The sequence below is a fragment of the Camelus dromedarius genome, chromosome 19 (genome assembly GCF_036321535.1).
Source record: "Camelus dromedarius isolate mCamDro1 chromosome 19, mCamDro1.pat, whole genome shotgun sequence".
In the NCBI taxonomy this organism is placed as follows: domain Eukaryota; kingdom Metazoa; phylum Chordata; class Mammalia; order Artiodactyla; family Camelidae; genus Camelus; species Camelus dromedarius.
Window position 1 is genome coordinate 39,362,412 of NC_087454.1, and position 18,049 is coordinate 39,380,460.

Consider the following 18,049-nt stretch of genomic DNA (forward strand, 5'->3'; position numbering starts at 1 on the left):
GTTTATTATTTGGGGTTATTTGTGTGTCTCTCTGTTTCCACCCAAAAAGTGGTGTACAGGTTATTTTAGTACTGGGAATAAATCTTCTATCATCCTTCTATTCCTATCTGCCTAACATATGACACCATAGCTTGCAGACAATTGGTGTTTGGTAAAGGACCGCTGTTTCCAGAGCTATGTATTACAGAACCTCTTTCTCTCCTTTGCCTTGAGGCTGATCCACCATCCTTCATCAATAACTGATGGTAGGAACCTTACATGCGATATACTGGTGAATTCTGAGGGGTTGCCAGGAGTTTCAGGGTAAATAATTACAGCGTTTAACTTCAGGCATCACCATCTAACATGATTTCTCTGTTTCAGCCCTCTGAACCATTACTTTCCTCTTATGTAGTTATCAGATTTTTAGCAAGTTGACAGAAATGATCGCGTGCCCAGAGAAGATGAAGTCAGAATAATTAGATGAGCTTATTCAGCTATAAATACATGCAATGATATCACCATAATCATGAAATTATCTAATATTATTGCCCTTATTTTCAACAATTTGTATTTTTATTTTTAATCTGCTCTGAATTACCCTGTTTAGTGGCACTGCTGTTTCATCTTTTTCAGAATAAAAGGCTCCAGACGTTATTTATTAGCAAAGTTGGATATTTCTCCTTGCAGGAATATTTTTTTCTCCAGCTAAACCAAAATTCTCAAAAATAATGACCAAAAAGTTTTACATACGCATCTGCCAAAGATAAAATCACAGACCTTTAAAGATAGGATTTTCTTTAAACAAATACCAATACTATTTTATCAGGGCTTCAAAACCACAGTGACTCAGCCACTGCTGGAAATTCAGTCCCTGCTAACTTCAAGGGACTGTGGCATGAACCTGCAAACAGAGAGAGGGCGGCAGTGGCCTCTCGCCTTGCAGGGCCCCAGACTCTCTCAGGAAAGATCCGTGCCTTTACAGACTCTGATTTTTAAGGTCGGGTTGTGACCAAGTATTGTTACCAAGTATTGTTGTTTGTGATGTGTGTGCGAAGCTGCTATGAATAAGAGATAGAATCCTGATGTCTAAGGAGCATTTATTTTTCTTTCATCAATTAGTGTGTTTAATACAAAATGGGTTATTTGCCTTTGTTTCTTTGACCAAGGTCCCCAAGGACAAAAATAAAACATTTGTGCTCGATACCCCACATTTCTAAGTGAGGCACTGGCCTACTTATGGAGGGTTTACCAAGAAGGTGAGAAGGGTCTAGTTCTATGACCCTTGGAGCAGCACTCCAGGAGAATGTCAGGGTGAAGAGACCAAGGAAAAAAGTAATTTCTGGTCAATTGTTGGAGTGCTGGGGTCTCCCTTCATCTTTGGGAGAGAGAAGAGTGTGCTTCCTCCTCATCTAAAGCCTTGTGAATGGGGCTTCAGGGACTAGGGGGGACTTGATATGTGTCACCAAATGCTTGCTAGAAGCAATGGGAACAATGCAGTACCTGACTCCAGTTTGAGAATGGTAAGGGCGGGAGACTGGGTATAGTCTTGTATTAGCTCAAACACAGAGAAGGAGCCTGCACAGGGGCCAACTTTGCATGTCAGTAAGGTCGTGGTAAGAATGAGTGTGTCCTGGGGACTAGTTATGGCTGACGTTAAGAGACCAGTTTTGGCATCATCTTTATAAATCTTTTGTTCAAGTGGGACTTCTGGAAGCAACAACGGAACCATAACAGAGAACCAACGTGGGTATGCTAACAGATGCCTACACACTGAGCACTGAAGGTTTAAGTGGCCCCCTGGGAGAGCCATGGAAGTTGCAACTGGAGGTTTCCAGCAGGATGATCTACTTGCACCCATGGGAGTCTTGTTCAATGAATAAAAAGGTTTTGGCGGATAGAAATCTATCTATTTAACAACGTCAACTTACTTGTGTTCATTCTTCCTTCTTGTGAGGAGGAGAGAGTAGAGTTACTCACAACCTGATATTGCTCTTATCTTCACCACAGCCATTAGGAAGTACAGTAGCATTTGTGAGGATAATAAATTATTTTGGCTCTCTACCTCTAAGGGAAATAGCATCCAAGTAAAAATTATTCAAAATGTGTGGGGTGTCTAGGAAAAGAGAGAACAAATGCTTTAAGAGGCGAGTGTTCTCTGTCCTGCTGTTCTGAATGAGAGCTCTCTTGAGGTTTATCATCATTGCCCAACTCTGGCACTGGAGCAACAGGAGAGGTTGCATTTATGAAGGTTGTTTTTCCTTTGACGTCCACTGCCTTCTCTGAGGGCTTCCTCCTTGAAGTGGTTCTAAGAGGCTTGTGGTATTTACAAGTCAACTTCCCTAGATGTCTCTTCTTTTTCAAATTCAGGTATATTTCACTGTTGCTGAAAATAAAAATACAGTTTCTCCAAAAATCTTTTTATCAAATACAGGAAAGTATAAGAATAAATTAAAATATCTTGCAACTCCGTTACCTAGTGATAGCCACCACTACTATTAGGTTGACTCATACAGAAGTCTCTATATTTGACTGTTTTGACCTACAGAACAGCAATTTCATATGGTTTAATTTAATTTTCATGTATATATGTGCACACATTTGTATTATATACATACGTTGTATGCATTGTAATAACGTGTAATAGTCAGCGTTATGATTTACACATTGTACGTATATACTAACTTAGCTGACGTTCTAAGGCTGTTATGTTTGAAGTGTCATACATGCACACACCTACATCTCTCTGTAGAATTTATACACTTAAAAATCAATTTTAAATACTTGCAATCAATATTACAGAATTACAAAGTGCTAGAGCTGAAATAGAGCTTAGAGATTTCCTTAAATTTTTCAAATTTTCAAATAACTTGTCATCATTTTATGTTTCTTTTTAAAAATATATTTATAAGTCCTCAAGCATATTCAAGAGTGATGATCTTTGGCATCCTGTGTTTAAGAAAATCCCCATTCAATCTGAAGCGTTAAACTTTGTGCTTTCAGATTCCACTACGGAAACAGCACAAAAACCAATAATACACTAAGTATTTGTACCTTACGGCTGAAAAAATAAACAAGGAGTTGAGGGATTTCGGTCCAAAGGTCTCATTTCCATATTCAATTTTGTCTGCTTAAGATACTTTTTCTTTAAACAACATATATACAATTGCAGGCATAAATGGGTTCAAAATAAATGCCAATCAATAGAGTTTAATCTGTTGCCGTACAAGTGAGAGCTCTGTTGAATTTATTGTACATTCTCAAGGGTACTTATGTAGGATGCTAAAATATCTAATATTTCATAGTAGCTCTAATGCTAAGTGCTGTATATTTGAGCAGGTATCTTAGTCTCATTGGCTCCTAGTCTGTATTCTTAGGACAACAGCAAATTTGAACTAAAATAGTTTCTAAAGACAATTTTGGCTTGAAAAATAATTTGGACTTTGAGTCAGACGTATTTGGATTAAATAGCATTTCTGTCTTGAGGGTCTTTTATAAAAACTAAATGAGATGATATGGGTCCAGTGCTTAGGATAACGTTTCCACATTATAATGGCTACAAGGATGGAAGTTTGCATTTTAATTCCACATAACACATTTTCCAGGAGAATCTCTAAACCAACTCAAAGTAAATATGGCAACTAAAAAGAGAAGCTAAATCTTTATGAAAATAGCTCATTCCACAGCTTAAAGACATTTGGTGATTTATGTCACTTCTACGAAGTCCTACTCTACCAAAATTTTTCTCATCATCCAGCACTAGTTTATATTCTTCTTTGTGCTGCTATTCAACTCTCTCATGATACTTCAAACAGCTTGGAAGTTAAAGAGAATTGTTTATGAGATACTGATGATCATAGAATATTATCATCAAATGTCATGGCTATCATGCATACAAAAGGATGGATTTTTTTCTTTTTTACTTGTAGCAAGTATTATTATCAAACTCCACTCATTGGGCCAGAGACCCTTCCGGTGTTACTAAAAAGCGTACTTCTCGTGTAGCACATTACCTACACTTGGATGGATTATTTTTAAACAGAAATTGAGGACAAACTGAAAAGATTATTGGAGAACAAGAGCATAGAAACAGTATTCAAATAGTAAGTTTTGAGGTGCTTTTGAGCCATTTCAACTTCTTCCTATATACCAGAAGCCACAGCAGAATGGGAGGGACTTGAATTTTAAAGAAATATTCTAGATCAAACCTTCTAAAAGTTTTAGAAAAGGTTATATCTCTGGCAGTCTTGAACTCTTAAAGAACAGATTAAATATTCCAACAAGACTATCCAACTATGTGTCATGCCTGATGAAAATTGGTTTGATTTGAGGTGTGAAGTTCCTTCCATGTATACTGCAAAGCTGAAATAAAAAAAAAGAAATTAAATGTAGATTTTCTCTCATTTTTTCAAAAGTAAATATTAAAGTCTTTGCTATTTTACATTTTTTTAGCCAGCATCCAAGATGACGCCTCACAATCCCCACCACCTGATACACAACCTTGTGTAGTGTCCCTGAAATTGTGCTAGAATTAGTGTGTCTGAACCTAACATATGGCTAAAGTGATGCTATGTCACTTCCAGTATTAGGATGTGAAAGCTGTGACTTCTACCCTGGGCTCCTTTCTGTCTCTCTTTCTCTTTCTCTCTCTCTCATTATTTGCCTGGAAGAAGTCAGTTGCATGTAATGGATACAGCCTATGGAGGGGCATACTTGGCCAGGAATGGAGGTTCACAGCCAATGGCCAGTGAGGAAGTGAGACTTGCAAGTCAGGTGAGTGAGTTTGGAAGTGGATTCTTCAAACTGAGTCATCAGATGGTGGCAATCCTGGATGACAACTTGACTCCAACTTCATGAGAGACCCTGAGCCAGAACTTTCCACTAAGTTTTCTCAGATTCTTACCCTTCAGAAGTTTTGTGAGATAATAAGTGTTTGTTGTCCCAAAATTCTATTTCTGAAGAAATTTTTATGCAGCAGTAATACCAATATGCATTTGAAATGTTTTCCATTATAATTTGGTTGCCCACAATTACCAGATTCTGATAGACTGGACATTTATAATTTTACCTAGTTCAGTGTCCAAATTCCATGCTTATTTATTGCTTTCTATGGAGAAACAGATAGACATTTTCATTAGAAATGTGGAATAAATTTTTATGAAAATTTAATAAATAGTATATTTCAGGATGCTGGTTTTTAGATATAACCAAATCTCCATATTTGAGATATTCCAAGAATTTTTTTTGTTAACTTTTAGAATAGTTAGTATTTACCCTGTAATATATTTGGAACTGTAGCCTCAAATTTTCATGACATTAATTTAAAATTTTAAATTACTGATTGATGACATAAAAGAAGATGTGGAGAGATAGTCCATGCTCATGGATAGGGATATTCAGTATCATCAAGATGTCAGTTCTTCCCAATTTGACTTATAGATTTGATGAAATCCCACTCATAGGATCCATCAATCATGCTCCTTGGTAATTACTCAGAGGAATTGAAAACTCATGTCCACACAAAAATCTGCAATAGATGCTTATAGAAGCTCTAGTCATAAATACTAAATCTTGGAAGTAACCAAGATGTCTTTCAGTGGGTGAACAGATAAATAAACTGGTACATCCAGACAATGGAATATTATTTTAAAAAAGAAAAGAGCTATCAAGCCATGAAAAGGTATAGAGGAATCTTAAATGCATATTATTTAGTGAAAGAATCCAATCTGAAAAGGCTAACATACTGTATGTTTTCAACTATATGACATTTTGGAGAAGAAAAAACCATGAGACACTAAAAAAACCTGATCTCCTTGCTACATGTAATTCATGGACTCAAATGGTTTTTGCTAGCCCATTGACTTATCTGGTCCTCACTTTCTTATTAGCCCAGTTTAGATTCCATCATTCCACATTATATCTGTCCCCTTGCTAATACCTATAACTGCCAGTATTCTCTCTCTGTATGGTGCTCTTCTGGAAAACCTCCAGTCCTGATTGAAGCCAACTTTCTCCTTAACTCTTCACCTGCATCCAAGTATTGTTATTGGAGAAAAGTCACATAACAATCATGATGTCTAATCTCACTTGAAATTTAGAAGCATAACTCTCAACAAGATCACTCTAGTGCCAGACAATCCCACTACCTCCCTTGTGAATTCATTTTCACACTCATGGAAACAACTATTTTTAACCTTTATAGTCTTTCCACTAGCCTGTAAAACCTCTTCCTTCCCTCACTCTCTGCAGATTGCCTGACCACAGTTAAAAGATATACTGAGACATAATAAAAATTTTTAGAGCTTATCTGAGCAAAACTCCATTTCAATCCAAAACACCAAATTGGAAGCTGTTAGGAGAGTTTTGTTAACAGGAGCTAGGAGAGAGGCCAAGATACTTCTTCCCATCCCTACTCCTGCCCTAAACTTTTTTAATCCCAGCAAATGGCACCAGTGTAGTAATTCGGAGTTGCACTTGATTGCTAACTCTTTTCTTTAAATAGCAATTTGCAATCTCATATTAAGCGCAGTTATCACCTAAAAATTCTCAACCTGAGTCCAAACACTTCCCAGCATCTCCACTGTTACAGTCTTAGACCAAGTCATTCATTACCTCTCATCTTCCAGAAAATCCTAACTGCCCCATGTTCTGTACTTTATACTCCAGTTTGAGAAGTGATAGCTTTAAAATACATATCAGATCATTTTATTTTCTTTTTAAAAGTCTTCCATTGGTGTTTTATTCTAACCAAAATAAAATACAAATTCATTCCTGTCTCCAAAGTGTACTTGTCTTCTGAGTTCATCCATGAAGCATTCTTCACCCAATTCTTCTGTTTTCCTCCCCAAATAACTGAAGGAATATGAACAAGTAAATTAAAAGCCCATCTAAAGCTAGGCTGATCATGCGGATCATTTGTAGCAGATTCTACATCACAGCTCAAATTTCCTAATTTCTACCTCAACTATTTCCATTTTAAACCAGCCATCTTTCAGTTCACAGTTGAAAATTCCAAAATCCTAGGAAAGCAGACACCATCTCCTCAGTTTGTGTTTTCTCTGAAATTCATTTGCAAATTATGCATCTGTGTGTTTTGAAAAGGTCTTTGCTGAATATTTTACAGTTGACTTTGATATATACGACTCTGGTTGAAATAAGCAATAGGAAGAAAAACAAAGCCATTTTCATCCAAACTACACATTTTTGTTTTAATTAAATGCTCTTACAAAGTTGTTGTATTCCAGATAAAATCGCAGCTATTATTATCTTTTCTTTACAATGATTAGCAACTCCTGTAGTTTGTGGAATTTAAGAGCAATGACTCTTGTTCAAAGTGCACAATCTCTATTAGACACTTACCTGCTTATAACAATTCAACTGCAGAAGTGATCTCATCCCTAAGGACAGTAACATGAAAACAGCGTGCCTTCCCCAATACAGGGCATGGGCATTAACTGTGATGACTGGGCACACCTTACCATATTGACACTCTTCTTAGCATGAATTATTGGGTACTAATTGCACATTTGTGGTATGCTAATTTCTATTTGGAAGGATGTTCTATTGCAGTTCAATAGCATGGTTATAATCTCCTTTATTCTATGCCTCCTTCAAAACTCTTCAGTGGGCCCAATATTTCCTTCCTGCCCCTTGGATCTTTTAAAAAGGGGAGAGATGAGTTTGGAAGACCTGAAAGAAGCTTGTTTACAGAATGGAGCTGCTCAGATGCTTGAGATTTAAAATTCTTTAAATAAAATTAAAAAGTTATCAAATTAAAGTTTCAAGATTTTCTTAAGGAATTTTAAGTCAAACTTTATTGAATATGCCACTTGACAGTAGACAAATGGTAAGTGGCATCTGATTGTTTGATTTCTTTCATGGATGCTTTTATAGAGAAAACAATGTTGATGGCAAAACATTTATGAAGCGTTAAACAGAGTCTGTTCTGTAAAACTGTTTAGGGCTTCACTGCGAATGATCGCAAGCCAAAAGACTGGGGAAAGGGGAAGGGAGACAGAGTAGAGATTAGATAAGAGGAAATTAGAGCTAGTCCACGAGGTAGAAAGTGCAGAAAGGCTTAGGAAAAGAACCAAGTCCATGGTCTTAACACAATTCTTAATGTTTACACGTGTTGCTGTTAAATAAAATGAATCCCTACCTTGGGGTGAGTAAAAATTGGAAAAACAGATTTAGAAACTGGATAAAAATACATCATCAAGTGATGCCCACATCACTTTCTTTCCTAAAAGCACTCTTGACCACAGCTTATGCTCAAAGAATACAGCTTAAACTTACTGGTTTAGAAAACAGAGGGAAGATTCATTAGGTAGGAAATAAAATAAATTTTATACAGGAGATTCGAGTTCATAATGTAGGCTAGATCCAGTGACAAGAGAACGATCTAAAATAGTATGTGTGGTGATTGGACCTTGGAGGAAAGGTAAGAAACAGGAAAGAAAACCAAAAGAGAGGAAATGTGTTGCTATGAACATAGATTCTTTATCCATCCTGATCCTCTAAAACCTTCTTTCCTTGGCTTGAATTTTGAGCAACCAACACACTATCATTGCTCACGTCCCTGAGTAAAAAAGATCATGATGGTAAATTCTTCCCCTGATCCAGATTCCTGAGAGACAGCCACTTAAAATCCAACCAGATTTCCTATCAAAAAGGGTTTCCCCCAATGGATTATCTCCTATCTTCAAGTTGTCGGTTCACATGCAAGAATACTTTGTCTATATTCAGTTACATGAGTTTGCTGGATTCATTTCTGCTTCAGTCTCTTAAATGTCAGCAGTTAAGGATCCTGTGTAGTTTCTCTCGGCTGTGCTTAGCACAATGCCAGATACAGCGGCCCTTCTCCAAGGTAGTAACAGTTTCTTTAGAAAGCTAACAGAGTCTTTGCATGAAGCAAGATGTATCCTAAAGGGGAGGGAGATTTCCTCTTTTACAACATGTCAGAGCTTCTACCGTGTAAACCATAAGCCCTCATAGAAATTGAAAATTGTGCCTTGTCTACCAGCTGCCAAGGGGATGCCAGGTGTGAAGACTGAGTGTTTTTTGAGTTTTTCCATTTGCAATTGGTGAATTGTAACAATTGCAAACATTAATGCTTTGCATTTACATAACATTCCTACTTCTAAAATTCTTTCCGAATTCTCACTGTCACACCATTCCCCAGTCCTGAGGAAGAACCTCACATGGCACAGAGGAATTCTTAGAAACGTCCTTCATTTTACCCTACTACGTCAACTACTACTGATAGTTAATGTTTATTAAGGGCCTACTAGGTTCCAGGCACTGTGCTAAGATGTCCCAAGAATTATCTTGTTAATTTATACTTTAATCCCAGGAGACCAAATAGTAGCCCTTTCTCTTTGGAGAGCCTAACACAGTGTTTTCAACACACAGTAAGAACTCAATCAATGTATCAATGCATAAATAAATACTTTCTATTATTATCTTTGCTTTAATTCAGTTTATAAGTTAAACCCGAGGCTTAGAGAGGTTAAATAATTAACCCAAGTTCGTTTGCTAGTACGTGGGTTAGCCTGAAATTGAATATGAATGAATATGAGTCCATTGGATTCCTGGGATATTTTTCTTAACCATAAAGATTTTACCTAAAAATTATGAAATTTGTTGGCAAAGATTAGACTAGCACCCATATACTGGCCCTCATTTTCACACTTTTCTCTGTATCTTGCCTCACATGAACAAGTCACTTACCACAACCAGATTGGAAACCTTGTGTTAGAGCTCTCAGAACAAAGGTTTTTCTTTTTCCCTTACTTTTCATAGAATAAAAGTTTTCAAAATCTCACTGATAACTTGGAGTGTAGAAGAAGGCTGGTAAAGACGTGAACATTTTGAATTAAATTCAAAGAGTTTTGAATGATTAAAAAGAAAGGAGTTTTGTTTCTTTAGTACGTGAAACACCACAAAGTGCTTCCTGATGAAGCCTTTCTTTTGCTGGCTCAGATACGAGGATTCATTTTTTCTCTTTGTTTTTTCACTTAACAGAATTTGGGGATCAGAGGCAAATTAAGGGCAAGTGGCTGAATATCCCATTGGTACTAATCTGTAAAGAGCACCAAAATACCACTGATGTAAATCAGAAACATGAGTGCAGTTAAGTTAGATCAATTGCAATCCCTTCTAATTGATGAAACATTGGTTCTGCTTCAGCTAATTAGACATAACGCTTTAATAAAAATTATTTTCAAATCTCAAAGCCAACTTACTTGTACTGAGAGGATGTTTTTTGGTTGTTCTACACAAGTTGTATGGTAGATCTGTAATCTCAACCCTGAGATAGTCAGCTAACTGCTTCCTGAATTTGATAGAGTGGTTGACATTCTGAAACCAAATAAGGGTGTCATAGTACTGACAACTGAGAATGAGTGGCATATTTCATTATTTAGATTTTAGAGTCTTAAATGTAAATACACTCTTTATTGCAAAACATCACATTAAGTCATTCAACAAACCGATATTGCTGATGTGCTATATGTATGATATTGCATACTAGATACTTGGGAGTCTGGAGCAAAAAGTATATATTCTATCCCAGGATCTGTTTCACCTCACTAAATGTGTGTTGCAACAAATGTGGAAATCATTTATATGCGAGATGGTCAAGTTATTTGCGTTTTCAGGTCATCTGGCCTGAAATGAGGGAAGAAAATGGAACTGGATGATGACAAACCTGGATTTGAACCCTGGTTTAAGCAATAATGAGCACTGGGTGATTTTAGACCTATTTGCTCCTAGACCTTTACTCTCCTCAAGTGTGAAATAGGAATAATAACCAACTTTGCTGAAAGTTCATGACATTAAAAGAAATAATATGCTGAGAACACCCAGCATAATACTTAGAAATAACAAGCTTATGAGAGAACATTTAAGCTCCCTTTCTCCTTTCTGGCTTCACTCCCCATCACCACCCTCTTCGTACCAGGTCTATAAATCACTTGAGTGGCTATTCATGCCAGGATCTGTCCAATAATGGGATGGGTGAACACAGGCTTCTAACAGACATAAAGAAGAAATCATGCTGAGATGATAAACCCTTACAAGCCACATTAAAGAGTCTGGACTTAACAAAAATTCAACAGAAAGCAGTAAGTAGGTTTTAAGCAGGGAAATGACATGATTAGGTGGACACTGAAACATCTGACCTGGCATTCATGTGGAAACCAAATTGGAAGGGAGAGATGGGGAGAGCAGGTAGGGCACAATTTTAATGACAGACTAGGATGATGGAGGCCTGAGTAAGGGTATTGGTGGTGGGAATTGAGAGAGATAGCCATTTTGAGATACGTAGGACATAAAGTATTTATAAGTAAATACTTATAAGTGGTTTTACAGGGATTAGCAAATGGTGACATCCAGTTTTGTGGTTGGATAATTCTGTAGATGGACTCAAACAGGAAGAACAGGAGCAAGGAAGAAGAAAGACACAATGGCTAAAATTTTGAACATGTTGATTTGGAGACGTCTGCATGATATCCATGCAGGTGGGTTTCTCTGAAAGTAAAGGACACAGTGGATCCATTGATTTCACTGCAAGTCAATCTCAGTAGGACCAGAGGTGGCTTGGCTCTCAGGGTGTGCTGGGATCAGACATCTAGCTCACAGCAGACCTTCTGACCAGTCCTGCATGTCTGCAGAAACAGAAAGAAAAACACATAAGCCAAAATAATTTCTTAGATTTACCCTTTAAGGAAAAGAGAATGGGTATGTTGACCCAAGCTAATACTGTTATTCTGCTCATATGGAATACGATGACAGGGAACTTGGTTTTTTGTTTTGTTTTGGTTTGTTTGGGTTTGTTTGTTTGTTTGAATTCAAAATTTTTTTTGAATTGAATTGAATTTTTTTTTCTTTGGATAGGTAGTTCTGACACTGTCAAATAGAGTAGGGCAGTGCATGATGGTGACAGCTCAGAGCACAGCTACCTACTATTGTATCTCATCATTTTTAATGGGTAGCATTGCACAACTTACAGTGGCCCTCTCAAAAATTAAGACATGCCTTCCAAAATTAAAGGTTTCTGATTTCTTTAGAAAGCTCAAGAACTTTGCATGCATTTAAATTTTCCTCATTATGTTCTGTAATTGCTCTCATCCGAGGCTATCAATCTCCATCAGATGTCTCTTGTTACTCTCTTTATAAGATACCATGGACCCTGTTCATTCACTGGAGTTTCCAGGACTCTCTGCTTGCAAGTTAAAAAGTTTCCACCAAGTGATTCTTTTCCAACTGCATTCTACAACTTGAAAGTTCAATAATGTGGTTTCCCTTAGCCATTGGGAGAAAAACGCATTTTTCTTTTCAAATGGAGATTTCTTTATTACCATTTTCTGCTCTGAAATGTTAAAACAAACCTATAGTTGTTTTCTTTTTTCCTTCTCTTACTCATATTCCCTTTTCATAGAGTAAGGCATATAGAAAAATGAATAATATTGCGATCCCTTCTGGAACCAGAAGAGAAACATGGTTTCTATTAGAGTTTATTGCATTTTTATTCCTTTCTTTAAAAAATAAAAGTTAAACAAAGTAACCCCTGGAGGCTCAAACCTCTCTATTTATAATTGTAGGTGACCTGAGTTGGAGAACCGGCTCTCCCTGACATCATGCTTCTTTTTGATTTGGTCTCTGTTTTTCTTCTCTGAGAATATGTGGATAATGGTTGCTTTAGTGTTGGAAGATATTCACTGTGTGTGTGAGAGTGTGGGTGTGTGCCTTAGTCTCCGTGGATATCTAAAAAGTCATAGTGTCTGTTTTAAACTCAGTACATTCACTTTCTGTTTGGTGTGCAGTGGAACAGCAGCTGCATAGGACCTCTTACTGATGAATCTTAGTTTTACAGTCTTATAATTTCACATCACATTAATTAAAGTGATTAAGCCTTTCTCTGGCAAATACACACCAACGGGGAGGGTATAGCTTAAGTGGTAGAGCACATGCTTAGCATGCACGAGGTCCTGGGTTCAATTCCCAGCACCTCCTCTAAAAATAAATAAATAAATCTAATTACCTACCTATCCACCCCCCAAAAAAACCTAAATAAGTTACTCTTCTAATAAACACATGCCAGCTTATTAATGTACTCATTCACTTACTGAGTTACCTTTATTTGTTTCTCTGTTCATGTATTTATTCTAAAATGTATGTGCTTTTCCCCTTTCTACCTATAATTAATGCTACTAGTAAACAGGGGACCAGGTCTGTAGGCTGCATTTGGCCACCAAAAATTTGTAATAGGACAATGGCAAAAAATAAATTAAAAAAAAAAAGGAAAAAAGCATTTGCTATTTCTCTCCTTCAGTGGTACAGTGGGATCAGGAACTAGTCCATGCACATGTAATTCTTAGAGTTCTCCTGGTAGTGGAGTTCAACTTTAAAGCAATCTGAAGGATACAAGGGATCAGATGGTAGGGAACTTTCATCTCTGTATCTTCAAAAGCACAGGCAGGGCATTAGGGGCTGTAAAAGTTTTCATTTATTCACAAAATAGCCACACAAAGTGGGTACAGTACTTCTCATATTTCTGATCACAAAGTGAGGCTTAGCCAATTTAAATAACTTCTTTGTAGTATGTCAGCTATTAAATGAGAGACTCATAGTTCAGATGTTGCTCTATCTAATCCAGAGCCCAGACCCCTCCACTCCACCAAACACTAGCAGTAAAATTAAAATTGCTGTGGTTTGAAAAGTTCTGGGCTATTTAGACTGCCCCATGCAGCGGTTCCCTGGTTTCCATGCCAGATTTGGAGGTGGCGACATCGTTGATGGATCAGTTGAATCACAGAGCATTATTCTTTGGAGTGATCTAATTTTTCTGTCCATTAAAGCCAAGCAGAGCCCTTGCATCTTTACGCTATGTTTGAGGCTAGGTCCAAAGCATGGATGGTGTCTAGATGGATGCCTTCTCCTTCACATAGAGCAAAAGGGTGCTGAAGATGACCTGCTAAACTCATGCTGCTAAATTCTTCCCTGCTTGTCTTGCCTCCGCTAGTCTGCAAGCACAGGAAAGGCAGGGATGATGGTATATTCATCAAGGTCCTCATTGTACTCCCAAAGCCTAGAGCAGTAAACTGGAATGCTGTTTTCTGTGGACCAAATGAAGTAAATATTCATCTGTTCAATAACTGTGTCCTTTTATCCCTCCTTTGCAGAATCTTGGTCCCCATGGTACAAATACCACGCTGACTCCCCGCAATTGCTTTTGTTTATAATCTGTTTTCCTCATTAGGCCATCAATTATCTAAGAGGAGAGGAGGGATCTAATTCATATTTTTTAGCTGAAATATCCAGCAATACCTATAATAAATATTTGTAGAGGTAATTTAAAAATGAATAAATTATTTCAGTTCAGCCAGGAGTGTCAAGCCCCTTTAATTCTCCACTTACTTCGATAGGCGCTGGAGAAGGCCTGAGCTCTCGAGGAGTTTATCACTGAGTCTGTAATTTAATGTAGAATCACATGTTGGCTATTGAAGTGTTAATCTCTGAGCTCCTTTCTCTTCTATTTTTTACTTTGTGATGTTGGGATAGGACTTTACAAAGTACGTTTCTCTTTGTCACCTGGCTTCTTGGTTTGTTCTGTTCCAAAGAGCTATTAGAGGGAGTGGAAGGCAAGAAGAAGAGAAAATAGACAAAAAAACCAAAAACTACTTTCTGGCTTACTTGTTGTCCCTGGCAGTACCGTCCCAGCAGAGCACATCATGGCAGCCCCGGCTGCTGGCTCCAGCCTTGCCTCCAATTCCTTCCAGGGCACCCGCAGGTAGTAACTCACTGTGTCCCATCAGAGGTGACAGCTGCAAAATTGGTTCCTGTTTGTCAGAAGCCTGTGTTGTTCTTTGCAGGGATTCTCCTCTGAGCACCTATATTCTGGTCATCTCAGTTCCAGCCCAATCTGTAGCATCTTGGATGGTTTTTGAAAGTAGATGCAGCCATAGTTGACTTCAGTAAAGGACAGAGAGACAGAGTAAGTCTTCATTCAATTACGTTTTATTTGGGAAGCCTTTATGGGATCTTCAGGCCACATACCCAGAGCAAGAAAACAAAAAAAAACAAAAACTGGATTTGGTAAGAGCCTTCAAGAAACTCTCCCACTGGTAGAAGATTCAGACATGAAGAAGCTAAATGAGAAGATATTATGTGGTATACTGGCGACAGTCACAACATAATGAGACAGCTTATTTTATTAAGAAAATCCATACCATTCCCAAATTTCTCCAAATTTATTTTGTAGTGTTCCTAATGCGATGTGAGAATGACAAAGCTACTACTGTTCCTATTTTCAATGTCTCCTCAGTTAAAGATTAAAAATCCCCTTCCAAGCATTTTGTCCCCATATAAAACTTAGTGACTCAACATGTAATATTTCTGGAGTCAGCTTTATGGACAAGATAAACATTCATAATTAGACATTAGAAAGAATTTTATTACTGCATTTCTTTTACTCTACCCAGCATTTTTTCCCACCAAGTTAAAAAAACAATTATATATATATATATAACTCTGTTTCTTTCTGACACTAGGGAGATTATTTAGCTAAAGAATTTTGTTCTCACCTGTGACCTTAATGTCAAGAGGCATAATTTCTCACTTTGCAGTACACCCTAGGGGCTTGACCAAACCCAGAGTCCTTTGGAGGTCAGTGAGATCTCCATGCTTAACTAAGCAATGCCCTCCTGGGCCAGAGAAGGATGAAGAATAAATTATGGGACCATTTTTAATGTTCTAATTTATTAGACAGGTTATTAGTAAAGAAAATAATCTAGCAGGAACTTATATTACAAGTAACAGACTCTGATGATTCTATACATTTGGTTACTTTTTGACAGATTTCATGGGGTAGATAAGTTATTTTCAGGGAAACCCAGTAAGAAGTTCCTCTAATGAGCGTTCCATGTCTTAGGCAGCAACTTCCACAAATAAATTTAACTTCTAAGATTTCAAAATTTTGTCATTTATTAAGACTAATTTCCAAAACATTTCTTTCCAGAGTTCCTTGAGTTCATTTAATTACTACTTTGTAAATGCATTTAATTAGATTTAATGTGGTATACATACAAATTGTGATAGTCAAACTATATTTTTATTTTAAAAACATTTAATAAATAAAATATCACATACGCTTAAATACTTTGTGACTATTTTACTGCAAATTCCTCATTAAAAATTTGGTATCTGTATGCAAAACAATATTCAGAAACATATATTAAAATGTATGTAGATCTTCAAATGCAAAAATGAGCATCTCTACTGAGGAATAGATTATCTGACTATTGTTCTCATTCAGGTCAATGCATTTAATCAGCAAACAAGTTTTTTTTTTAGAACAAAAAAAGAGAGTTTATTAAATGCCAGTAAATGTATTTTTTGTGATTCTTGTTATATACATTGCTGATAGCATGGTGACAATCAAGTATAGTCCCAAAGTTCTCCTCCACCAAAAAACCGCCTGTGTTCTTATTTTTAAAAGTAAGGTTGACTGCAAAGGGCCAAGAAGTCTCCCCCAAATTAATTTAGCATTATTTATACAGTTTCCCATATAAATATCATGGTATATATCCCATAATATAACAGTTGTCTTTGAGTGCCTTGTATGTGTCAGGTGATGGCTAAATGCTGAAGATACAAAGATCAACATTTAAGTATGGCTCATGACTCAGAGGAACTCAGAGCTGGTGGGGGACAGACGTGGATATATGAAAAATGATACTAACAGACATACTGAAGGTGTTAAGGTTACCTGACATTGTCTGATGGACTTCAGCATATTTATGTATTTATTATTTATTCACACAAAAATGAATATAAAATGCTTACTATATGCAAGGCACATGCAGACCCTGGAGATACAGTGGAGGTCTAGTGTGGGATCCTTTATGTATAGAGTGCAAAAACTGGAGGAACAACGAATTATACAACTATCCATTTATTTTTAAGTGCTTGTCCTTTTGCAGGTTTTTTTTTTTTTTTGGTCTAGGGGGAGGTAATTAGGTTTATTTATTTTCAGAGGAGGTACTGGGGATTGAACTCAGGACCTCGTGCATGCTAAGCACATGCTCTACTATTTGAGCTATACCCTCCTCCCCTAACGATCCATTTATTTTTAAACTAACTTGATATTATGAACAGTTTTAGATTTACAGAAAAATGACAGAGTTGGTACAGAATGGTCCTGTATACCCAGCCAGCTTCCCCTATTATTAGCCTCTTACATTATTATGGTACAGTTGTTACCATAAATGAACCAACATTAATACATTCTTATTAGCTAAAATCCACTAATTTATCCCAACTACTTACTTTTTAGATAATTATTATTAAAAATAATAAAGTGCAGATCAATTTGAGAAATTAGAGGAGCCCCGACTACATATTAGAAAATCAAGGAGCGAGTCATCATGGATTTGAAACGTGTGCTGGATGGATGAGTGAGAACTGGCTCAAGAAAGATAAGGGGGGTATGATCATACAAGGCACAAGGAACAGCATGTGCAAGGCTCCTGAGATGAGAAACTCTGTATCTTTCATGAGGTAGAAAGCAAGCTGGTGTGATCTGAAGAAGGGTAGTGAGAAGGAAAATAACAGGAGGTGATGAAACAGAGGCCAGAACTCATCACACAGGGTCTAGGAAGTCACGTTGAAGAATTTGGTCTTCATCCTAAAAATGCTGGAAAATTGTTGAAAGGTTGAAAGTATCAGGCTGGCATAACTGTATGGCCGTTTTTAAAAGAACACTCTCTAAGAGCTGCAGTTAACAAGTGAGTGGGTTTACGTGAACACTGGGTCCACTTCACGTACGTTACATTGGTACCTATAAACTCCGGGATTGCTAGTTAAGGTTCAACCGCTCTCAGAGGTGGTGGGGTTTTAAGGCAGGTGGAGGTCAGCAGAGGGATATATAGGTGTCCTCACTAGTGTCAAAGCTCTCCAAACATCTAACATCTGTAAATCAGTCTGCTGTTGAAAAGCAGAGACTGCAAACACACTAGGGATAGTCAAAATGATAAAGCCACGTCAAACTTTAAACTCCAAGACCTCATTC